We start from the raw sequence: 20244 nt of genomic DNA, 5'->3' as shown, positions 1-20244 counted from the left end.
GGTTTGAAATGCCTCAGTGTTACAAGGCTGTTGGGCATGAAGCCAGTGAAGACTAACAAGATGTTCAAAGGTTTTAATAGAATTTCCAAGCGAGGTGTGATTACATTATGCGTGTGGAATAAGCTGCTCTCTGTTCCAGGCTAACATAATCACATGGTTCCTGGTTGCAGCAAAAAGGATTTAAGGAGTGTTACAAGCAACCACTGCACTAACGGCATGGCTTTCCTGTACCACTGCTGCAAGCTGTGCTGTGTTCTCTTGGTCCACACACAGACCCTGTCAATAGATTTGGTGAAGCGTGGCAATGGATACGCCTGTCCAGAAAGGTGTGTTGACTAAAACCTGATTTTAGCTTTCTCCTTTCTTGCTCTCTCATCCATTTTTGCATTGTGGTGGTAGTACTTTGGTGCCTTTCTGCATTTCACCACACCTGGAAGAGCAGCAAACTTTCTCCAAAGCCGGATCCAGCAGTGTTCCCACAACACAACAGAATCCTGCCAAGCCTGCAGGAATCGTAGAAGTGCAGCCTCAGGGACACAGTGCAGAATGTGATGTGGGGCTCTGGGCTGTGTCTGCTTACACCTGGCTTCAGCTGATGCTCTCAAACACTCGTGCCTGTCAGGCAACCTTAACTGTGAGCAGCTGCTTCCAAGCATCTTCCAAATCCCTTTGGAACAAAGCCTGGAAGTTCGGTAACGGAGAGGCAAATGGCACTTAGAATGGCAGTCTCGCTGTTTTGTGTTTCTCTCTCGATGATTAAAAACCAATCTTGATATGCTGTTAGTTAGCGCTGACAGAGAAAAAAGGGAATTGGTGTCCCTGAGTGACATTTGTTCATCAATTAAAAATGATATCTCTCATTTTGCAGATTAAGTATCTGGAATGTGTAACACAGTGTAGGCTATGGATGGTGGACGATCAACTGATAGGACAGAATGCTGAGCAAACTCTGCAAAAGACTCCAGACTGCTGGGTCACTCTCCCAAGAGCAGCTTTTAAATCCACTGGTACACGCAGATTTGTAGGATGATACAAACCCAGAGGCAATTCCCATTTCACCACAAACAATAATTGATTTTTCTTCCAACAAATTTTGTTAAAAAACGTTGTGAAAAATGAAAGAAGTAGTAAAATAGTGGAAATCAAAGGCATTACGTGATATGCGTCATGTTATCTCCTTCTTCAGGGCTCCAAGGTTGCTCAGTGCCTCTTGGTTTCAGGTCCCTCAATTTTTCATTCCCCAGAATGAAAAAACATATTTTTCACAGAGCAAAAATAGCAAGTAAGCAAGAAGAGGCTCTGGTGAAGCAAATACTTGATATAGTCAAGGGCTCAATTATGCATCAGTGGATTCAATTTATAGAGCAGAGAGCATCAGTTCTGGATGAAGTCAGTCGCCCACACAGGGCGCTAACGCATGCACTGACAGAATGAATTAAATAGAGTGCTAGCCAGAAGCCACTTCTTCCAAAAGGTAATTTGATTGAGTTCTGCAGAAATTAGACTCCAGAAGTGGAATATTTACATCTCTTGTTTGAAATAACTTGGAACATGTAGGAAAAACCCAGCATGTTTATTACTGGCTGTCTAGTTCTTGGGTGAAGACTTTTCATTTGGTACAGAAGTAATCAAGTGAGAAGACACCTCCATACGCTTGGCTTATGGAACCTAAGCATCTCGGACTATGTCAGTGATAAGTTTTTCCCAGATGTGTTTTGATACACGTGAGCAGTTTGTGTGGCATCTGGATAATGCAGGTGGTGTAAAATGCATATGAGGGCTAAAGAGCATCAAAAGCTGTTTTTATTTGCTTCTCGTAGTTACGGGACTAAGAAAATCTCACTTATGAGAAAGCGGTAAAGTTCATCCCTGTGCTCTCAGTATTATGTGCACTGCTTTAATACCCAGTGTCACAAGAGGTGTAAAAGAACAGCGTTGGGGATCCAGAGTGAGGCCAGTTGCATTCCAGTTTGGTTTTATGTGACTGGTCTGCCTCCATGCTACATAGAAATCAATAGACCTTGTCTTATGTTGTTGCAGACAACCAAATTTTTGCTCTCATGTACTCCTCTAGGGACTTGTACATCTGAACTGATTAGGTTTGCTCTCATTATGCCTGTTGAAAGGAGAATTATCTTTCAGAACAACCTGACAGGTTTGGAGACCTTTGCTTTTCTGTTGGAAAAGCTAGATTTTTACTTCAAATGCAGAGGAGATGAGAGTTGAAATCAAGCTGTAGTGAGCCCTTAAGTCTGACGGAGGCCTTGAAGTCCCATCTCAAGTCCGAGGTGTTGAAGTGCTGGTTTACTGCCAAAAGAAGGGAAATGGTATGCATTTATCTCTGATGTGTTCTGCTACAGAAGCTGCTGTCAGTTCATATTAACTGGTGTAGAGGTGAGCAGACACAGAGTGAGTTGTGGTGAAGGGCTCTGTGTTCCGTGGCCTTTCACAAGCCTCACCCACCCATATATAAAAGACTTGGAGATGGTCTGGATCTTCTCCAAAATACAGTGCTGCTTCATCTTCTTCCTCCTGCATCGTTCCACTAATGAGTTAGCAGTTTCACCTGAGGTTGGTGGATGCTGCAAAATGTGTTGACACCAGAGCTGACTTTTCTGTGACCTGAGCAATCTGTTTGGCACATGATGTGAGGGTCAGGTTGACTGCACTGAGCTGTACAGTGTGTTTTGCAGATATTTTTCACTTAGTTTTTGGCAGGTCCTCAAGCTGTTGTGCCTCACTCCATTGACTCTTTCACTTGCATTTCAATTTTCTTTGCGTGAAGGCTCAATCTATCACAGGCAACCTTTCCACTTGCCATTAATTCTCACCAAGTGGCTGATTGACTGGACTCCCATGCTGCAGCATTTTGAAAGTTAATAGGTTTACTAGAAATGCAAGAAATGGCTCACATGGTGACTTTAGGGAAAAAAAAAGAAAAAAAAAGAGGAAAAAAAGGAGGTGATAGCCAATTTGTCAGGATTCATACGGTGAGTTCACCTCTGCTGAGTTATCTAAAACTGCATTTGACTGGTGGCAGCCTTAATGGACCAATTGTCATTTTGATTGACAACCCTACTGCATAGTATAATGAAGCTGGTTTGAATTAAATGAAGATGCAGTGACAGGAGTGGCTCAGGGCTGTCATCTGGGTGCATCCAGACTGCAGAGCAAGTGTGGACCCACGGCTGAGCTTGAGTCCAGCCCTGCTAGCAATTTCTCCTTCCCTGCACATGAGATTGTGCTATCGTGTGAAACGGACTCGAGGCCACATTGGGAGGCACCATGGACTGTAATGACTACCTGCCTGCCTGCAGTTCTGACTGGGACAGATGGATCATGCCAGATGCACTGAGCACTGTGTATTTAGTCTGCTCTGCAAAGAGGATAACATCTCTGTGAGGTCTTGAGACAATGGCAGACAGGACTGGAAGGCAAACCGAGCATGGGAATAAACAGAGGAAGGGTTTCCACTGCTGCCTTTCCTCACAAAAACACTCAGCAATTTAATTTTTGATGGAGGGGAGGAGAGATCGAATATTTCTTTCTCAGCCTTTACTGTCAAGTGAAGTGTTCTCTTGAGTTAGTATTATTTTCCTTTTTGCACCTTGAGGACAGGGCGCCATCAGCTTTTATGTCAGTAAGGCTGCTGTAATTCTTTCCTTCTGCTGATTTTGTGAAAACAAGAATGCATGATCTCTGTGCTGTAACTTGGTGCAGCTCAGAAGGCAGCACTACGTGTGAGATTTGCCACAGCCACGTGAGCAGAGCTGTTTCCAGATCAGTCTGTTCATATAACGCCGTATGCCAATCCCAGAGTGACTGTAAACTCCTGAAACTGTGTATCCTCACATGGAAGAGAAAAGTCTTCATGAGGATGACAAGTAAAATGGGGATAAATCCATCTTCCGAGACTTATAGTGGCAGGGGATAATTTAGGAACTGAAGAGTTTCTCTCAAAACAGCGCTTCTAGACCTTTCTGCGTGCATAGGTTTCTGTACCAGTACAACAAAATCAGTGGAAAAAATGATTGTTCCTATTTTTGCAAATACATTTGTTTGATAAACTGGTAGTTGTACAACTTATAATTAATCTGATTAAAATAGAATTAGATTGACTTAACAAATTATCAAAAACAGATCAGTAGAATCAATACTTCTATCAAATTATTGAAAATATAGCAAATCTTGCACATACACACTGATAATTGGGGACAGTTGCTTGTATCTTAAAATTAACAGAATAGCTAAAATGCCAAAGATTCTATGCATGAAGGAGGCTTGCTCTTGGTTATGAAGGTTTTTTCTCCCTTTAATGTCAGTGTAGCTGATCAGGGAGTTCTTGCTTAGACACCCACAGCCTCTCTAGTTCTCTCAGGTTTGCAAGCTAAAGGCACTGAAGTAAAATGAAACAAACCAACCAGCTCATCTGCTGAAATAGTAATAAGTCAGAAAACTGACGTCTTTTACAATGCACAGCTCTCATAGGAATCCTGTTCTTTCATTTCTGAATTGGCAGAAAAGGGTGGATTTAGAAAAAAGATGTCAGATGTGACAAAATGAGAGAATCAAACACAGGTGCTGAAACTGAACTTCATTAATATTTTTATTAGAGGCAGGAGACTGCATACAGAAGTTTATGTAGTTTCAGGGCAAAATGAGGTTTATATGGTTTCCTTTTACACAAGGGGAAGAAAAAAAAGCTTTTAATCTTACTAAGAGAACAATAAAGAGAAAATAAAAGGTGAATCTCCAGGGAGGTGGATATATCCGCAGACAGCAAATGTGTGCTATGCATTAAGCTGAACAGGTCTTAAAGGTACCATTCAAAGAAAAGGCGCTGCCAGTGCTCTGCATGTTTTTTGGGGTGACGCATTCCCCTTATACATCCATTTTTCACAGCTTTGAGGGGAGAAGGAAAATTCATATGGGCAAACCTAACTTTGGAAGGGAAAAAAGGAATGATCCTTCCAAACCAAGGTAAGCTATATACTCAAAACAACAGGCACTAGTCCAAAGGAGGCATGGAAAGCCACATGTGAAGTTCAGACATAGCCTAAAATCTGCATCTATCCTGTGGATCGGACCTAAAGGGTGGTGCCAGTAGAGTGCTGTGCAACATGCATCTCTCTAGCAACCCAGCTGTGTCTGCAGTGCAGTACAGATGTTAAACAGCTGGCAGGCAGCAGAGCTGGTCCTGCCAGTAGTTTGGCTGAGCCCCTCCAATTCATCTGCGCTGAACTATAAGCAGAATTGTAGTTGCTGTGTAGGTATTCTGAATCAGCAACCCCAAACAGCACACTGCAAACCTGATTGTCAGTTCAACACCATTTCTTTCCACTGCTCTATATTTAATTTAGTTTCGAATTTATACTGTCTTTAAGGACCAATTTCATTGCCAAGATAGTCTATCTGAGGAATCTTCTTTCAGAGCAGTCTACAAAGATGTGTTTAGAAAAATGCTACTAGAAAAGTATAAGTAAAACCAGTGTCTAACCACTGCATCAGTCTTGAAATGGGTCACATTTTGCTTTCTCTATTTCTCTCTCCAGAAGATGGATGGGTTTTTTTTTGCTGTCCTGGATTTTTAGTTGCTTGGGCCCCCCTATAATCCAGAAACAATATGAGTCTACTTTTTTGTGAAGAAAGGAAGTCATAGCTCTGCGACTGCCTTCTATTTCTTTATGGAGGGCAAAGCAGCTAGATATTGAAGTACAGTACTCTAACTGTATGCTGCTTACTGCAGAGCTGATTGTATTATGCCTGGATATGCAAGGCTTGCAATTTTTGTATCTGCGGAGCTTCTGGTAATGCTCTAATTTAATGGCATTTCATGATTTTTCTTTTTTTTGCCTTGCTGGCCTTATAAAATGTATGTTAACACTGTAAGAGGATTTTAGAAGGGTCTTTACATACTGCTTGTAAAATATTTCCAAAGACTAGTAGGAGAACAGGTTGCTGATGAAGATTGCCTTCACCAGCATAAAGTTCAATTGCTTTTGGAGCTGTCAGAGTGATTTCTCTGTGTCTGATTTATGGTGGTGCATTGTACTTTAAGTTGCTCTTTATATACCTGTGTGATTCTTTTAATAATAGTCTTGAAACTTTTCTGAAATGGAAGGAACATTGCATTGAGAAGTGAATTTGTGTTTAATTTTTTTTTTGGGGGGGGAGAAAAATCTCTTGGACACATCTGTTTCCTGTCAAATACTGAGATGTTCCAAAATGACTCCAAACTTCTCTGCTGTCTTGAAAACAGCAACAGCGAAGAATCTGAAAGTTAAAGAAATGGCACAGTACAAGGAGGTTTCCAGCTGTGACACGTGCTAATAATAACTTGTATGTGTTTGAGCCATTCTTCTTGAGGTCCTGAGTCACATTGTAAAAGCATCCACTGAGAAGAATAGTACTCACATCTATAGCATTTGTGAGCCATCTAGGAATCTGTGTACCCGGTTTAACTGAGCCTCAGGGAGCACTAGATTTTAGCTTAGTAGATGACAGGTCCTAGGAAGCTTTCTTAGCCCATTTGGAAAAGAAATGATTGGAGCCCAAAAAGCACTGAATGACCCAGCTGGGCCAGGAGTGGCTGGAATGGTTCCTCTTGGCTTGTCTAGTGGAAATAGTTGTTCTTGAGCAGATTATGCTCTCCATGCCTCTGGTTTAAATCCAGGAGAGCTTTACTCAGATGGAAAGAGAACAGACGAGATGAAAATGTGGCCTTATAGATTTATCCTGTGACAACTATTTCTCAGTCAGTCAACCTTTTATAGCCCAAGGTGTGGTAATTGCCTGCAGACTACAGTCTTGCCAAGTGTACTTCCCCACAGCTGGTGTGTTTGCAGTGGGAGCTCTTGTTCTCATTGTGGCCCTTCTGGGTGTTGCTATATCTGCCCCAGCAACACTTTCCTGGATTGTGTTTCTGATCTTGCTTCACACCGTCCAAGTCCTGGCTGTAAATTCAATGGAACTGCGCTGCATGTATGTCTTTGTGAGCAAGAGCCAGACACTGCCTGTAGTTTCTGTTAGTCAGCAAGGCTTGGGTAGCAGCTACAAGCAGTTAACTGGCCACCAGCTGCTCATGGAAGAGGGGCAAGAGAGGCAGAGCAGTTTTAGACATTCAGAAATAAAATTGTCCCAGGAGATGTTGCTTTTTAAACAGCAGTAGCTGGATACCTGTCTCCAGGGAAATGTGGTTTCTGCTGCTCCTTTTGTCATTGTGGGAGGACAGGGAAGAATCTGTCACTTCTTTGGGTTTATTGCTTTAATTGTTTCTGTGTCCAGTATTTCTAAATGAGAGAGCAACATCTACCCCTTCTTCCTACAGCAGCTCAGTTCAGCAGTGTCTTCCTTTAAGGAGCTTTTTATTGCAAAATGATTTTCTGTTTTGCTATTTTCACTGCAGACTTTGCATAAGCAGAAGATGAGTTTTGCGTATCTGCAATGAGACTTTAAAAATTTTGCTCAGTTACGCAAAGAAGAAAATCCTGAATTAAATTTTTGCCTTTGTGCCTCTGTTAGTTCTAGTATTAATTACATACTTTGCTACAGTTGCATCTACTGTACTCTTTCCTATTTTACTCCATAAGCTCAATACTGGGTAGAAAAAGGGACAGGAGACTCTCATCTAGTCTTGTATTTAAGTGAAGTTCTTTTAGCATGTGCATATTCTTCCTCCCACCTGATCCCTCACTTTATCTGAATTGTAACGCTGCTGCTGATCTCTCTTCTACCAAAGTCAACAAAAGTACTGCTGTGTGCACACAGGGTGGGAATGAATTGTCTGTGTAATCTTTCTTCCACAATCTCACTCATTCCATTGTGTCAGAATCTCCTTTTGGCCATAACTCTCAGGCAAACTAGCACTAACAGCATTTTTGTATGGGTAATCTGTGGCCACATCAACTGAATGTGTCCTGATGTGCTCCTCCATGGCCACAGTGATTCCTCCAACTCTTTCCTCCCTGTCTCTCTCTTTCCCTCCCTTTCTCACTTCAACACCGGAAGCTTCAAAGCACTTAAACTGTACCTTCTGTGTATTGAGAAAAAGGTCAGGTTTTTTTTAAGACCCATTAGTTGAAGCAGCGAGTCCTGTATGGAAGATTGGAGTTTTCTGGGAGACCTTCAATATATCAGATAAGGAGTGGAGAGAGCGCCCTCAGGCTGTGCCGTGCAGAGTGAAGGTATTACTAGTACTGTGAATTCCATGTCAGGCCTCTGCCTTCAAATTAAGAGAGGGGTTATTTTTGTTGGCTTCTCCGACTCCCTGCACACATGTTCCCAGGGAGGAGCTGAGTGCCGTGTGGTGCCTGAAGTGAAGGCTACAGCTTTTCCTTGAACTTGGACCATGTTGCTGGCTTCTGCGATACTTCCCTCGCAAGTTCCCGTTATTGAACATATGGTAAGTCTGCTCTGAACTTCCCACTCTGCCGTACTGCAGCATTTCTGTTGGCTTCACTGAAGCTGTTCCTGACTGCTGTCAGTTGAGGGGAGTGAGCTCAGTGCCACCACAAATAGCTCACTAAGGTCATCAAGTTTGCTCCAGGATTCTGAGAACAGGACAACATGACCAGAGTTCTCCCAGATCATAGGGATGCTTACTTACTGCTTTCTGTAACTGCAGTGTCAGCAGGCAGAGAGAGACCTCGCACTTCTTTCTCACGTGCAGGCTCATTACTCAGTCTCGGTTTGCTTCTTCCTGAAATACCCCGTTTTGCCAGAATTTGCTGCCATAGCCTCCGTCTCCTTAGCTGGCTGGATAAAGGACTTTGTCTCTGTGTTGCTCATTTTCATATCATACTATTTCTTGTTCTTTCCTGATTTGTGTTGCTGTCATAGAGTCACAGAATAGTTTGGGTTGGAAGGGACCTTAAAGATACCCCAGTTCAAACTCCCCTGCCGTGGGCAGGGACACCTCCCACTGGCTCAGGCTGCCCACGGCCCGTCCAACCCGGCCTTGAACACCTCCAGGAATGGGGCAGCCACAACCTCCCTGGGCAACCTGGGCCAGTGCCTCCCCACTCTCACAGTGAAGAATTTCTTCCTAATGCCTAACCTAAATCTTTTCCCTTCCAATTTAAAGCCATTCCTCCTAGTCCTATCACTTCACGCCCTTGTAAAAAGCTCCTGCCCGGCTTTCTTGTAGCCCCTTCAGGTACTGGAAGCTGTTCTAAGGTCTCCCTGGAGCCTTCTCCAGGCTGAACAACCCCAGCTCACTCAGCATGTCATCTTCTCTACTTCTCTTCTGAATAGTCTGATAGAAGTTAAAGGAAATGGTTTTTCATTCACACATTTTTATTTAGCCGTTCCAGCTACTCTACAATAGAGCACTTGTGTATCAAAAATAGACAGGCAGGAATATGAGCAATAAATCGGAATGCTCATTGATGCTATATATTTCCTCCCATGTGAATTCTTTTTCTCCTAATTATTTTTTCTTCTTCAAAGCCAATTAGTTTAATGTGGTAACAGGAATTTACAGTGAGGCTGCCAAGCCATATGTCTCTAAATCTCCATGGATTCCCAGCATCACTTTTTAGTATGCTCTGAGAAATGACAGATGTGTGACACTGAAAACATTATTCAAACCTGTTCTGGTTTTCTGTAGCAATGGGTCAGGATCAATTGAAAAAAACAAGTATTACCAATAATAATATGTATTTCAGGAGTGTGGGAAGGTACGTTCTCCTCCCTTGCTCCCTTGTAGTTCCATACAAACAGGAGGCATTTCTGTATTGAAGGACATTTATCCTAACCTTCTCCTGGCCTGGGTTCTAATAATCAGAATCTGGGTATGAGGGCTGCAAAAGAAATACCACTCGCTCTGTAGATTGCTAGCCCTGTGGTATTGATAGATGTTATACTGGCTGTGCTGCACTGTCAGCACTTCCCGTGCCACAGATTTTTGTATGTATTGTAATCGAGATGTGCAGTGCCAGCTGAAACCGTTGGCAGCTGAATGGGACACATTTGTGATTTTTGGCATGTATATGTGATGATTTGGGACTGGGTTTGAGCACTCCAGCTGACCATCACAGTAAAATACTCAGCTGTGACATGATTTACAAATTTAGCCTTTCTATTAGATTTTCTTTTTTTCCTCATTGAAATAAAATAGCAACTGTTCACAAGGCTCAGAGCTTGTGTCTGAAGCTATCTGGGGTGTCCAGAAAATAGCGCTAGATGTGATGACTTGCAGGATTTGTGGTAAGGACTGTGCTTGAGTGACCCTGACAACCAGGCACTGCACTATTTAGTCATCTGTGTTAACTGTGCAGATGCCTGTGCAGAAATCTTGCCACTTGTTGGGCTTTGGACAGGAAATCTGTAAGGCTCAAAATGCACCTCTGGCCTGCGTGGAGATCCACTGCTGCACACCATGACACAGATGCCTTGTACAAAGGCACCTTGCTTTGTGTGGTGCAGAATGAAATTCTCTTCTACGGAAGGCTATGTATGACTCTAACTTCAGTGGTTTGATTTCCTGCTATGGCACCATCCATGATCAAGCACTGCCTTTTTCATGTATCACAGGTATCATAGAATGGTTTGAGTTGGAAGGGACCTTGAAGATCACCCAGTTCAAACCCGCTTGCGATGGGCAGGGACACCTCCCACTGGCTCAGGCTGCCCAAGGTCCATCCAACCTGGCCTTGAACACCTGCAGGGATGGGGCAGCCACAACCTCTCTGGGCAACTTGGGCCAGGGCCTCACCACCCTCATTGTGAAGAAATTCTTCCTTATGTCTAGTCTAAATCTGTCCCTCTCCAATTTATAGCCATTCCCCCTAGTCCTATCACTACAAGCCTTTGTAAAGTCCCTCCCCAGCTTTCTTGTAGGCCCCTTCAGGTACTGGAACAGGTATGTAAATACCTGTTTCCTTCCTCTTTGTTTTTAAGGGACTTCTTGACAAGTCCTGATGCAGTGAGTTATTTCAGTCTGTGGTCTGGTTGAGGCACCTCTCTGGATACATAAAGGAAGGTGAATTCATTCTTGCATACCTTATTGGGTCATGTCTAAGGAAATAGATCATGCTCATGTAGCAATTCCTTCCAGAAATGTTTTATCAGAAAATGCACAAAGCATTTTCTTAGCAGTGTTCATGATGCTGTCCTTCCAGAGTTTTACTGATGTTCTTTCTCTTTATTGATGGTGCTGCATCTGGACATAAGTTGTTTTTTATGGTTGGATGAAAGATGATTATCTGGGTGTTTGTCGTTTCAAACAAATCTCTCTGTATTCAGTGGAGAGAACGTAGCTTTTACAGTCACTACTTTGTATTCACCACCTCCGCCCCTCTATAGTGCTTCAGATAACAACTGGCCCAGTTCTGTTATATTTAAGGCCAGTGGACAATCCTGTTGTATTAATTGGAAGCTGGACTGAGGCCAAAGAGGGGGATGAGAATGAGTTTTGCTTTGAGCTCTGTGCATCTAGCGCTGCCTTCAGCAGTGGCAGCATCCGGGCCTTAGCATGGGTTTATTTCCTTAAAAAGCTGCAACCCACAGTGTGTAAACAACAGAATTCAAGTGTGCTCTGTCATGCAATCATTTTAGAGGATACTAGCACTGAAGACGAGAGTTTCAGGGATTACTCAGAGGATGAAGGTTAAATGGAAAACTAGGATGAATATTGAGGGGGAAAAAGTAATCTTGCTACTGCAATCCAGTGGAACAGAGTGGAAATGGAAGGACTGTGGATTACATTATTTCAAAAGGGAAAGCATTTAATCAAGGACAGTCTTTCCAGAGTTAAATCACCCAAATATTATTTAACTTCTCAGGTTGATGTAATTTGTAAATATAGTATTTGTTCCACCTGTGTTAGGACCAGGCACAAATGTCCACCCACTTTTGGAAAAGTACTGAAGTTTGGATACAGGCTTAGAACAAAAATCTCTTAGAAGGTGTGTTGAATTGAGATCTAAAGCTTTAGATGATCCATGGGGATTTGTAAATGTTGTACTGCAAAGCATCCTTTCATTCTTGACAGCACTTTGCAGTATTTCTGTGATACACTCCTGTCCATCTGCACTGGAATGCCATCACACAAGTAGTTCATATCCAGCCATGTGTTCACTTCACACAAATGAGATCTGCTCTGTTCAGATAATCTACTGCATGATAGACACAGAAATGGTAACACTTGGGCAGGCCAAAAACAATGAACCACAGAAGTACTTGGCTTACTTGTTAGTAAGTTTTGTGGTCCATGATACAGTATTAGTTTAAGTTACAGTCTTTAGATCCTTATGTTATTTTGAAAAGCTGTAGAAGTTGTGTTAAATCTGTCCCATTTTCCTTGTGGCTTGGTCCCTAGAGGAAGTTGACACATGTACTCTTGTTTTAATTCCATGCTGAAAGTCCATCAGTGGGGCTCTGCTGCCCTGCACTAAAGTTGTTTTTCCATTGTAATCTTATATAATAATGGAATCCTAATGACTTCGCTAATAGACATTCAGGATGAAAATTGGCTGTTTTTCAACTTAATAATATTTTTCTTAGAAGGAGCAATATAATGGAATCATCAAAACGGTTTCAAAGAGTTCCTTCCCTGTTGATTGTTTTCTGTGGTAATGTAGTCTGTGTGCTTGTAATTACAGCATGACATCACTGAGATAGTACGAGGAAACGAGATTAGATTTAGTACCACTTTAAGCAAGAAAAAGGGTATTTGATGAGTGCTGCAATTTGCTGCACAGTGGCCTAATCCTAAATGGAAATCCAAATGGAATTATAGGCACTCATGAACTTTCAAGAGTGTACATTTAATGATGATGGAGTTTCATTTTTGTCTTCTATATTTTGTGGTTGAAGCTGTAGAGTTGCAAGCAAACATTAAAATTCGATGAAAGAGATTTTCCCGTGGGGAAGATCTGTATCAGATACTGATCGATCATCTGGAATTGACCCTAGCTGGGTTTTTTAAAGACAAATACAAGAATAATGGGTTGAAGGTAAGTATAAGCAGAAGAACTGCTAGAAAACAACAATAGTCAGAGACCACTAGGAGTGCACAGGGCAAGTGTGGTAACATGGATTTTAGAATCCCGAAGCTGGATAAGCCTATCAGAAGTGAAGTTAAAGATGTCATGCATGGGGGCCAGCTGCTCCTCTAGACTGTGAGGTAGATTAAGTCTCTAGTCCAGTTTACACTTTCTCTGATTCATCATTCCTGCGAGGAAGTCTCACTCACAAACATGACGTGATCCTTTACTTAAAATTTCAACAGAGATTCCCTATAGCTCTTTCTGTGTAAAAGCTGGGTGTTTGTTCTCCTTGGAAATCCAGTGCTTACTGCTCTAAAGTTTTCCTGTTTTTCTCTCTTCTGCTTCTATGTATTCAGCTTTGGCTCCCGGTGACTGAGAATAGCAACTGCCAGTGCTCTCTGGTCTTTGGAAGGCTATTCTGGTGGAAAAGAAATTGTACTTGCTTTAGTTCCAGTGTCATTTGACTTTCTCACAGTTACGAGGATTTGCAAAGGAATTGTTTCTTCTGCTTCTTTCTGAGCCAAGGACTAAAGAGGTGATATTTTTTCTTAGCTCAAATCATTCCATGTATTGTGTGCTTAAAACCCCAAAGAGAATTGTGAGTACTTCCTTCTGACTCCAGCGGTATTGGCCCAAGGCCTGAGGCATACTAGAGTCTGGCTAGTAAATATCCTAAAGTTTGCTAATTAAATACAGATCTCTTGGGCTGTCATCTCTTCAAGTTGTAGAGTTACAAATTCCATTATTTTGGCAGGAGATCACGGACCTTTCTTTATACTTCATTTCTCTATTTTCTCGACTGTTGCGCAGAGGTTTGCCTTTGCATTTCCACCATTGCTTCTACCTTAGCAAGCTTCCCAGTCCCAAAAGCTGCCATCTTCTGAATCGCATGGCCAGACTCCAGATTCATAGACAGCTTTTACTCAGATTCCAGTTTGGGACCTGGTAATAGGATATAGATACTGCAAAGGAGTAAGCAAGGGCTTCCGAGTTTGGGCATCAGACTTACTATACTAATGTCACTCCTGGGCGCTTTTATGAGTGGCCCATCAAACTTCTGACAATGCTTTGGTTTTGCTCTTCTTCCAGTTTTCCTGCCTTGCAGTCTGCATTTCTCTGGTCCTTATGTCTTTCTTTCCTTTCCCTCTTAGTAGTGTGTCAGCATTAAATGAAAGCACCTATAACTTAGTCAGCATAAGAGCATGACATCTTCAAATGTCCACCCTTCTGTTCTTATTTATGTTCGGTAGTTCACTGAGGTTAGTTCTCCCTTGCTGCTGGGGAGAAGCCACACATCGCTGTTATGAGCAAGAATATTTCTCTCTCATTTACCTGATGGACTTTCTAGCATCTGGATCTTGGAGTCTATAGAAGGTTTTGTGTGCTAATACAATGTTCTACCTGTAGTTGGGATATAATTCTTTGCTCAGTGTTTGTTGCTTTTGTGATGCTGTTCTTTAGTCTGTGTCTGCTGCTAGTTGAATGATTTCCTGCATCAAGAATGGATGCTACAAGAATTATGTATTCATGTTTGTGTTTCTTCAAGTCAGTGCCTCCAAGAGAAATCAGAAACCTTGTGTTCTTAGAGTGGGCCTGTGGCCTGACCTTTGCTCTGTTGCTTTTTTGTGTCAGGGCTGACACTGGGAGGCAGGCTGGGGGCACAGTTAGCCTTTGCCCTTGTGCCTAAATATCTGTAATGTCAGTATATTTCTGCCTTCGTCCCTCGAAGCAGGCTGTTTCCAGGGCCTGCTTTAGGCCTGGGATCTTCTCAAGCACCTCTCTGGACACAACTGCAAAAGTGGCTGCAGGTGGGAGGAAACGAAGTAGTGCAGTCTGAGTGTGACTGGGCCTTTCAGCTGGTCTTTGCTTCTAGAGTTGAGAAAAGCTTGACCCTATGTTCCTTAGCTGAACAAATTGCATTAAAAGGAGTGTTGGCTGTGAATGTTTTTATGAAAACTTTCTCATTGGAAAATACTGACTGTGTCTGCATCTTAGTGGAAACATGTCAGTTTAGCCAGAACTTGTCAGGACTTTTCTTGGGCAGGAGATGGAAACTATTGCAAAAGCAAGCCATAATTAGGACATCGATTTTCAGCTGTGGGAAGTTTGGGTTCCAAACTTAGAAGTTTTAGAGCAGATATTTAACCTTTATCTCTCAGATTCCCAATCTGAGCAACTACTTTCGAAGTAAAGGTGATGATTTGAGTAAGTGAAATAGCCGGATAAACTGATGGTCTTGCTGTGTATGTGGTGTAGTTTATAACCTGATTATGTGTTTCAGAACTGTCAGCAGCAATTTGTACAACACTTCAGAATCCATCTGAATTAAAGGATCCAGAGTCAAAGATCCAAGTTTCCCAGGTCTCACCTTGCCTTATCTGCTGGTCTTTGCCAGCAGAATCAGAATTAGTAAAATCCACTGGGAAAGCATATCTTTTCCTCCACGTGGTGTTATTTACATCTGCAATATTAATAACATTTATTAAAATAAATGCTTATTATTGCAATTTCTGAGTGGAAGAGTTAAGAGAGAGGCAGAACTAGGGAAGTGTGTGTACCTGGTGACTGGAACAAGATCTTTTCCTTTGGAGAGGAGTAAAATAAGAATATTTTCTCTTTCTTGGCTTTTGTGAGATCCTTTTTAAAGTAGGGCAAAACCAGTTCTCCTGCAGGTAGGAAAAGGCTTGAATAATACTTCTAGCTAATCTTTCTGAGGATCAAAATAAACCCCATGCACCTGTGCACTATGCATACGCTTGCCTGGGTGCATTCTGTTCTTGTTTTGAGCCTGGCTTATGAAAGAACAAAACTAGCATGTTCAGCAAGAACTGATGAGAGACCATTTTGCTCACCTGTGACCTCTGCTTCGGCTTGTAAGGATGCAACAATTGTAATTGCCATTGCTGCTAAATTGCAGCACCCCAGGCAACTCATGGGGGCCCGTGTTGTATTTCTGCTTGTGGCTGTGACCTTTCAATAAAGGGCTAAATCTGAAAACCATTGTCATCGCAGTGCATCCTGTATTAACCTCTCTATAAACTAGAGAGAAACTCTTTTGTCAGCCTGAGTTTATGCCTGCAGCACTAGATGCTGAACCATTTAACTGCTTGCAAATGTCAGCAGTTCTAGCTTATCTATTACAGCGCTTCACTGAATTACAAACTACTGTCATGAAGTATGAAAACACTGATTTCTTTCCCATGTGAAGTAGGCCATCTGTGCATTGTTCAGTGCAATACGATCTTCCCACTCTTTAGAGCCCTCAAACAGTGTCATGGATGAGTCGTGAAAGTGAGTTGGTCCACACACTCTGGTTATATAAAGTGTATTAGTATTCGTGGGTTTCTTAACATCCCTGCGGTCTAGAAGGAGAAATGCATGAATTTCAGTTCAGCTATCAGTCAAGCTCTCATACTGATGTGATGATAAACTCATGTAAGATATCATATCATGTGGAATGCAAAAAGTCTGCTGAGTTCACTCAGCTGAGCAGCAGTGTACGTGTATTAGATCCGTTGGAAGATCGGACATACAGGTGTGTTTAGACTGCAGACTGCTCTGCCTGCTGCGCAGCACAGAGATGACCAAGCAAGGCATGGAAAGGGTGGGGTCTCGCCTTAGGGGAACATCAAATTGGATGTAAATTTTGCATGGTAGGTGACAAAGTGGACAGCCAGCAGGAACAGCACAGAATGGGACAGCCTGGGGAGAACAGCCTGCAAGGAACCAAAAGGGCAGGAAAAACCACTGAGAAGCAAAGCTCCATCTGGAGCACAGCCAAAGTTTCATGGCCCAGTTCCGTTCTCTCCTGGCTTTGGGAAGAGAACCTTTTTGGGTCTGCCAAACCCAGTCCTATCTTGTAGGCCTGTCCCAAGGCTGGCTTTCAGCACGTTCCTGTGGGTTATGGCAGGACTCTACTCTGGCAGCACAGAGCTCCTGTGGTAGTTTGCAGCTTGTCTAGAGTTCCGTACTGCTGTGGGCACCAAAGGCAGCTCATGGGAAGCTGGCTGAGAAAACAGCACTGCACCACAGTCTGCGGGTTTCACAGTCTCCGTGAAACCAATGCTGACCCAGCAGCAAAGGAGGCTGCTGTGCCCGGTTCAGAAACTTCTATAGGTCTCTCTGTCTGTAAAAATGAATGGTGTGCTGATTCAGGGCAGTGCTGTGAGAGCAGGCAGGTGCATGTGAAGAGCTGTGAATAAGCACCATGATGGTAATAGGTATTGTCAGTCTGCTCTTACCCTGAAGAAATGATGTGGAATGAAAGTGCAGAGTGAATTTTCTTGGAGGTAAGATGAAGCTTATTCACCAAACTGCAGATGCAGCTCAGTTTGAGGCTTACATGGCAGGCTGCTTGCTTTTGCATTCAAATCTTGCATTTATCACACGTATTCACTGCAGTTAGATTCACTTCTCCTTTTCAATTACCTTAGTATTTTGCTCTTGTTCATTCTGTTCAATCTCCCCTCCCTTTTGTTGTGCAAGAGATACCTACGTATGTATTTTCTACATAACAGAAGAACACAGGTCATGATATTTTTGCATGTGGAGCAAGGTGGTATATTTTTGGATACTAATTAGTAAAGATTTTCATGTCCATAGTTAAAAAAAAAAAAAAAGCGCGGTTATTCTTAGCTTAGTGGATTGATAACCAGGAAACTGGAACTGGATTTTGCCACTGTCAGTGTACGTGGACGTGGGAAGTGTTGCCAATTTTCGTACCTCAATTCTTCATCTGTAGTGTGGATGTGATGCTACCTCCTTCCTCTCTGCAATGTATGTAAACTTGAATCGAAGGGTTCAGCTTTAAATAGAGGTGACAGTCTAAAATAGAAGTTCCAGGAGTTGTTTAAGTAAATTGTATTGCTGTATTTCCTCCATGCTAGGATTTTCACAGTTAATGTGTGTAAATAATGAGCCCAGCTAGTAGCACCAAAGACTATATGGTATGTTGGCTCTTGGTGCTAAGAGCAGCGGTAGTTTATTCAGGGGAAGGAAAAGGGGTAGAAGTGAGGTTTTATTGCCTCATCCTAACTGAAGAGTCCAAATCCAGACCAGGCTTGTCTGATCCACAGTAGGAATTTCTCTTTCATGTGTGGAGCATTGAGGTGGGATGAACCTCTTGCTTCAACAGCTGAAACGTGATTTTGGTGCTCCTAGAAAGTACCTGCATATGGAAAATACTTCTCACTGTCATCTCAAGCAAAGAGCCTGGCAGCTGACTTAAATATGAGTCTTGATGAGACGAGTATCTCATGAATGCTGCATCAGAGATACCATCTGAGAACTCTTGGTATTTATAACTTGAAGTTGGGTAAAACCATGAGAGATTCGATCTTGCCCAAGCTGGACTCCATTGGCTAGGTAGGTGTCGTTCCCAGTTCACCTAGAGGAAAACAGAGCCACAACTGCACGTAGATTTTCTATTAATGCAATCATATTTCTGTCAAAAATGGAGAGGAAAAACACTCTGAAATCTCATATGTTTACAATTTTCCTTTAAACAACTGTGGTTTGCAGTGAAAATTCAAAACATTTCACAGGAAACCTTATTTGTGTTTGGGAAAATATTGAATAGATTTTTTTCCCTCAACTGTCTTTAATTTTGAATATTTCTAAATCCTGTCCACCTTGCAGCCATCACTGCAGCAAATATTCAGTGTACAGCCCTCCCCCGGAACTGCTGACTGGGGACACAAGAGGGCTTTTAGGGAATTCTCTGAGGGAGGATTGTGGTACAGTAGCACAGTTGCATTAGCAGTTACTCTTGTATCGATACCGAGGATCAAAAACCTGCTCTCAGCCTGAGGGTGTGTTTTGTATTTGTTCCCAATTAGCTGTGACCAAAAGTTACCATTTAATGACCTTGTTGTTGCCTATCTGTTCAGCCATAACCCTCACCTACCTCGTAGCTGCAGTAGGTGTTACAGAGCTCTTCGTCCAGAGATCCGTGGACATCTCTTAGAGAAGCCTACCTGTTCTTACTCCGCTTCTGTACCGCGTAAAGCAGCATTCCAGAGATGCTATCTTTTGTCCTGTCTTTTGTCATCTGTCAATGACAGATGAAGCAACACGAATCAGGATCTTCTGTGGTCTGGCAGCTTGTGGGAGGTTCAAAACTGGGAAAAGAATACAAGGGTGGCACTATATTGTACGTAGATAACCTGTAGCATCACTGCCATAGGATTGCAGATGCCACAAATTTGTGGAAGAGGTGTTCATACTCTCCAGGTACCACTAAATACCTTGAAACCAGGAAGCCTCCGAGCTGCAAATCTTAGACAGGTATTTGGGGCCAGGGCTTTCCCTCTGGCTTTCTGCTCTGTGCATCTGGCTTGGTTGCTGTGAGAGGCAGAATACTAGGGCCAGAGGGATATTTAGTCCAGCTCTGCATGCCTGGACCCAGGATGTTCTCAGCTGAAAGGTAAGAAATGAATTAATTTGCAAATGTAACTCTGTGATCTCTACAGGCTGCCCCTCACAAAAAGGGCTGGGATGCATCATCAGGTCAGTGTCACACAGCATAATCTCCTTTTGCTTGGGCAGTACCTGCTCTGGGGGTAAACATGAGGCTGCAGTTCCGAGTGTGGCAGTTTGGCACCTTGAGGGAACACCGAATAAATGTTTGAAGTGAAAAAGAGCTGAACCATTGCCAAGAAGTTATAAATCTGGGGAAGGCACTTGAGACCTGTGAGCAGGCTGCGCCAAAAGAGCACTAAGTGAGAGATTCTTCTGGACAAGATCCGTGCTCTGAGCCATATGTAACTGCAGTGAACTGGAACGTGTTAAATGATTGATAGGAGATGCAAACTGTCTGCAAGCAGCACAGAGACCCTTGAGACTGTTAAATAATGAATACAATTCTTCTGCTGATAGTGGTATGACTCATTGCTTGCTCTCTGTTTTAACCACCTGCTGTAGGGGCCAGACGAGGACCGAGCAGTCTCTTAAACCTGAATTGCAAGAAAAAAACAGCTAGGTTTTGAGCTCTCTCTGCTGCCTGGGCATTCCTTATCCACCTAGATTAAAAAGATATCAACAGCAATTACTGGTAGAGGTAGCCAAGGCAAGGACAAATTCTGTCCTGTGTTGTTTGGCAGTGGTGCACCTGGATCCACAAGTTATTTGTGGATCTCCTGGAAACCAGGGAAGCAGGAAAGTGAGAACTGACATGAAGCTCTCCTGACCTGTCTCTCAGAGCTTCTGCCAGCAGGCACCAAGTACTTCCCTGTGCACAAAATCCCAGGGAAGTGCT

At 42.8% G+C, this 20244-nt stretch overlaps 1 protein-coding gene across 4 annotated transcripts in view; it reads left to right on the top strand.

Moving 5' to 3' along the window:
• The window catches only part of CHRNA5 (cholinergic receptor nicotinic alpha 5 subunit), a 132068-nt gene that overhangs the window by 74497 nt on the left and 37327 nt on the right, over positions 1–20244 (top strand). The window lies entirely within an intron of this gene.

The sequence above is a fragment of the Cuculus canorus genome, chromosome 12, assembly GCF_017976375.1.
Source record: "Cuculus canorus isolate bCucCan1 chromosome 12, bCucCan1.pri, whole genome shotgun sequence".
NCBI lineage: Eukaryota > Metazoa > Chordata > Aves > Cuculiformes > Cuculidae > Cuculus > Cuculus canorus.
This window is presented reverse-complemented; position numbering and strand designations above follow the sequence as displayed.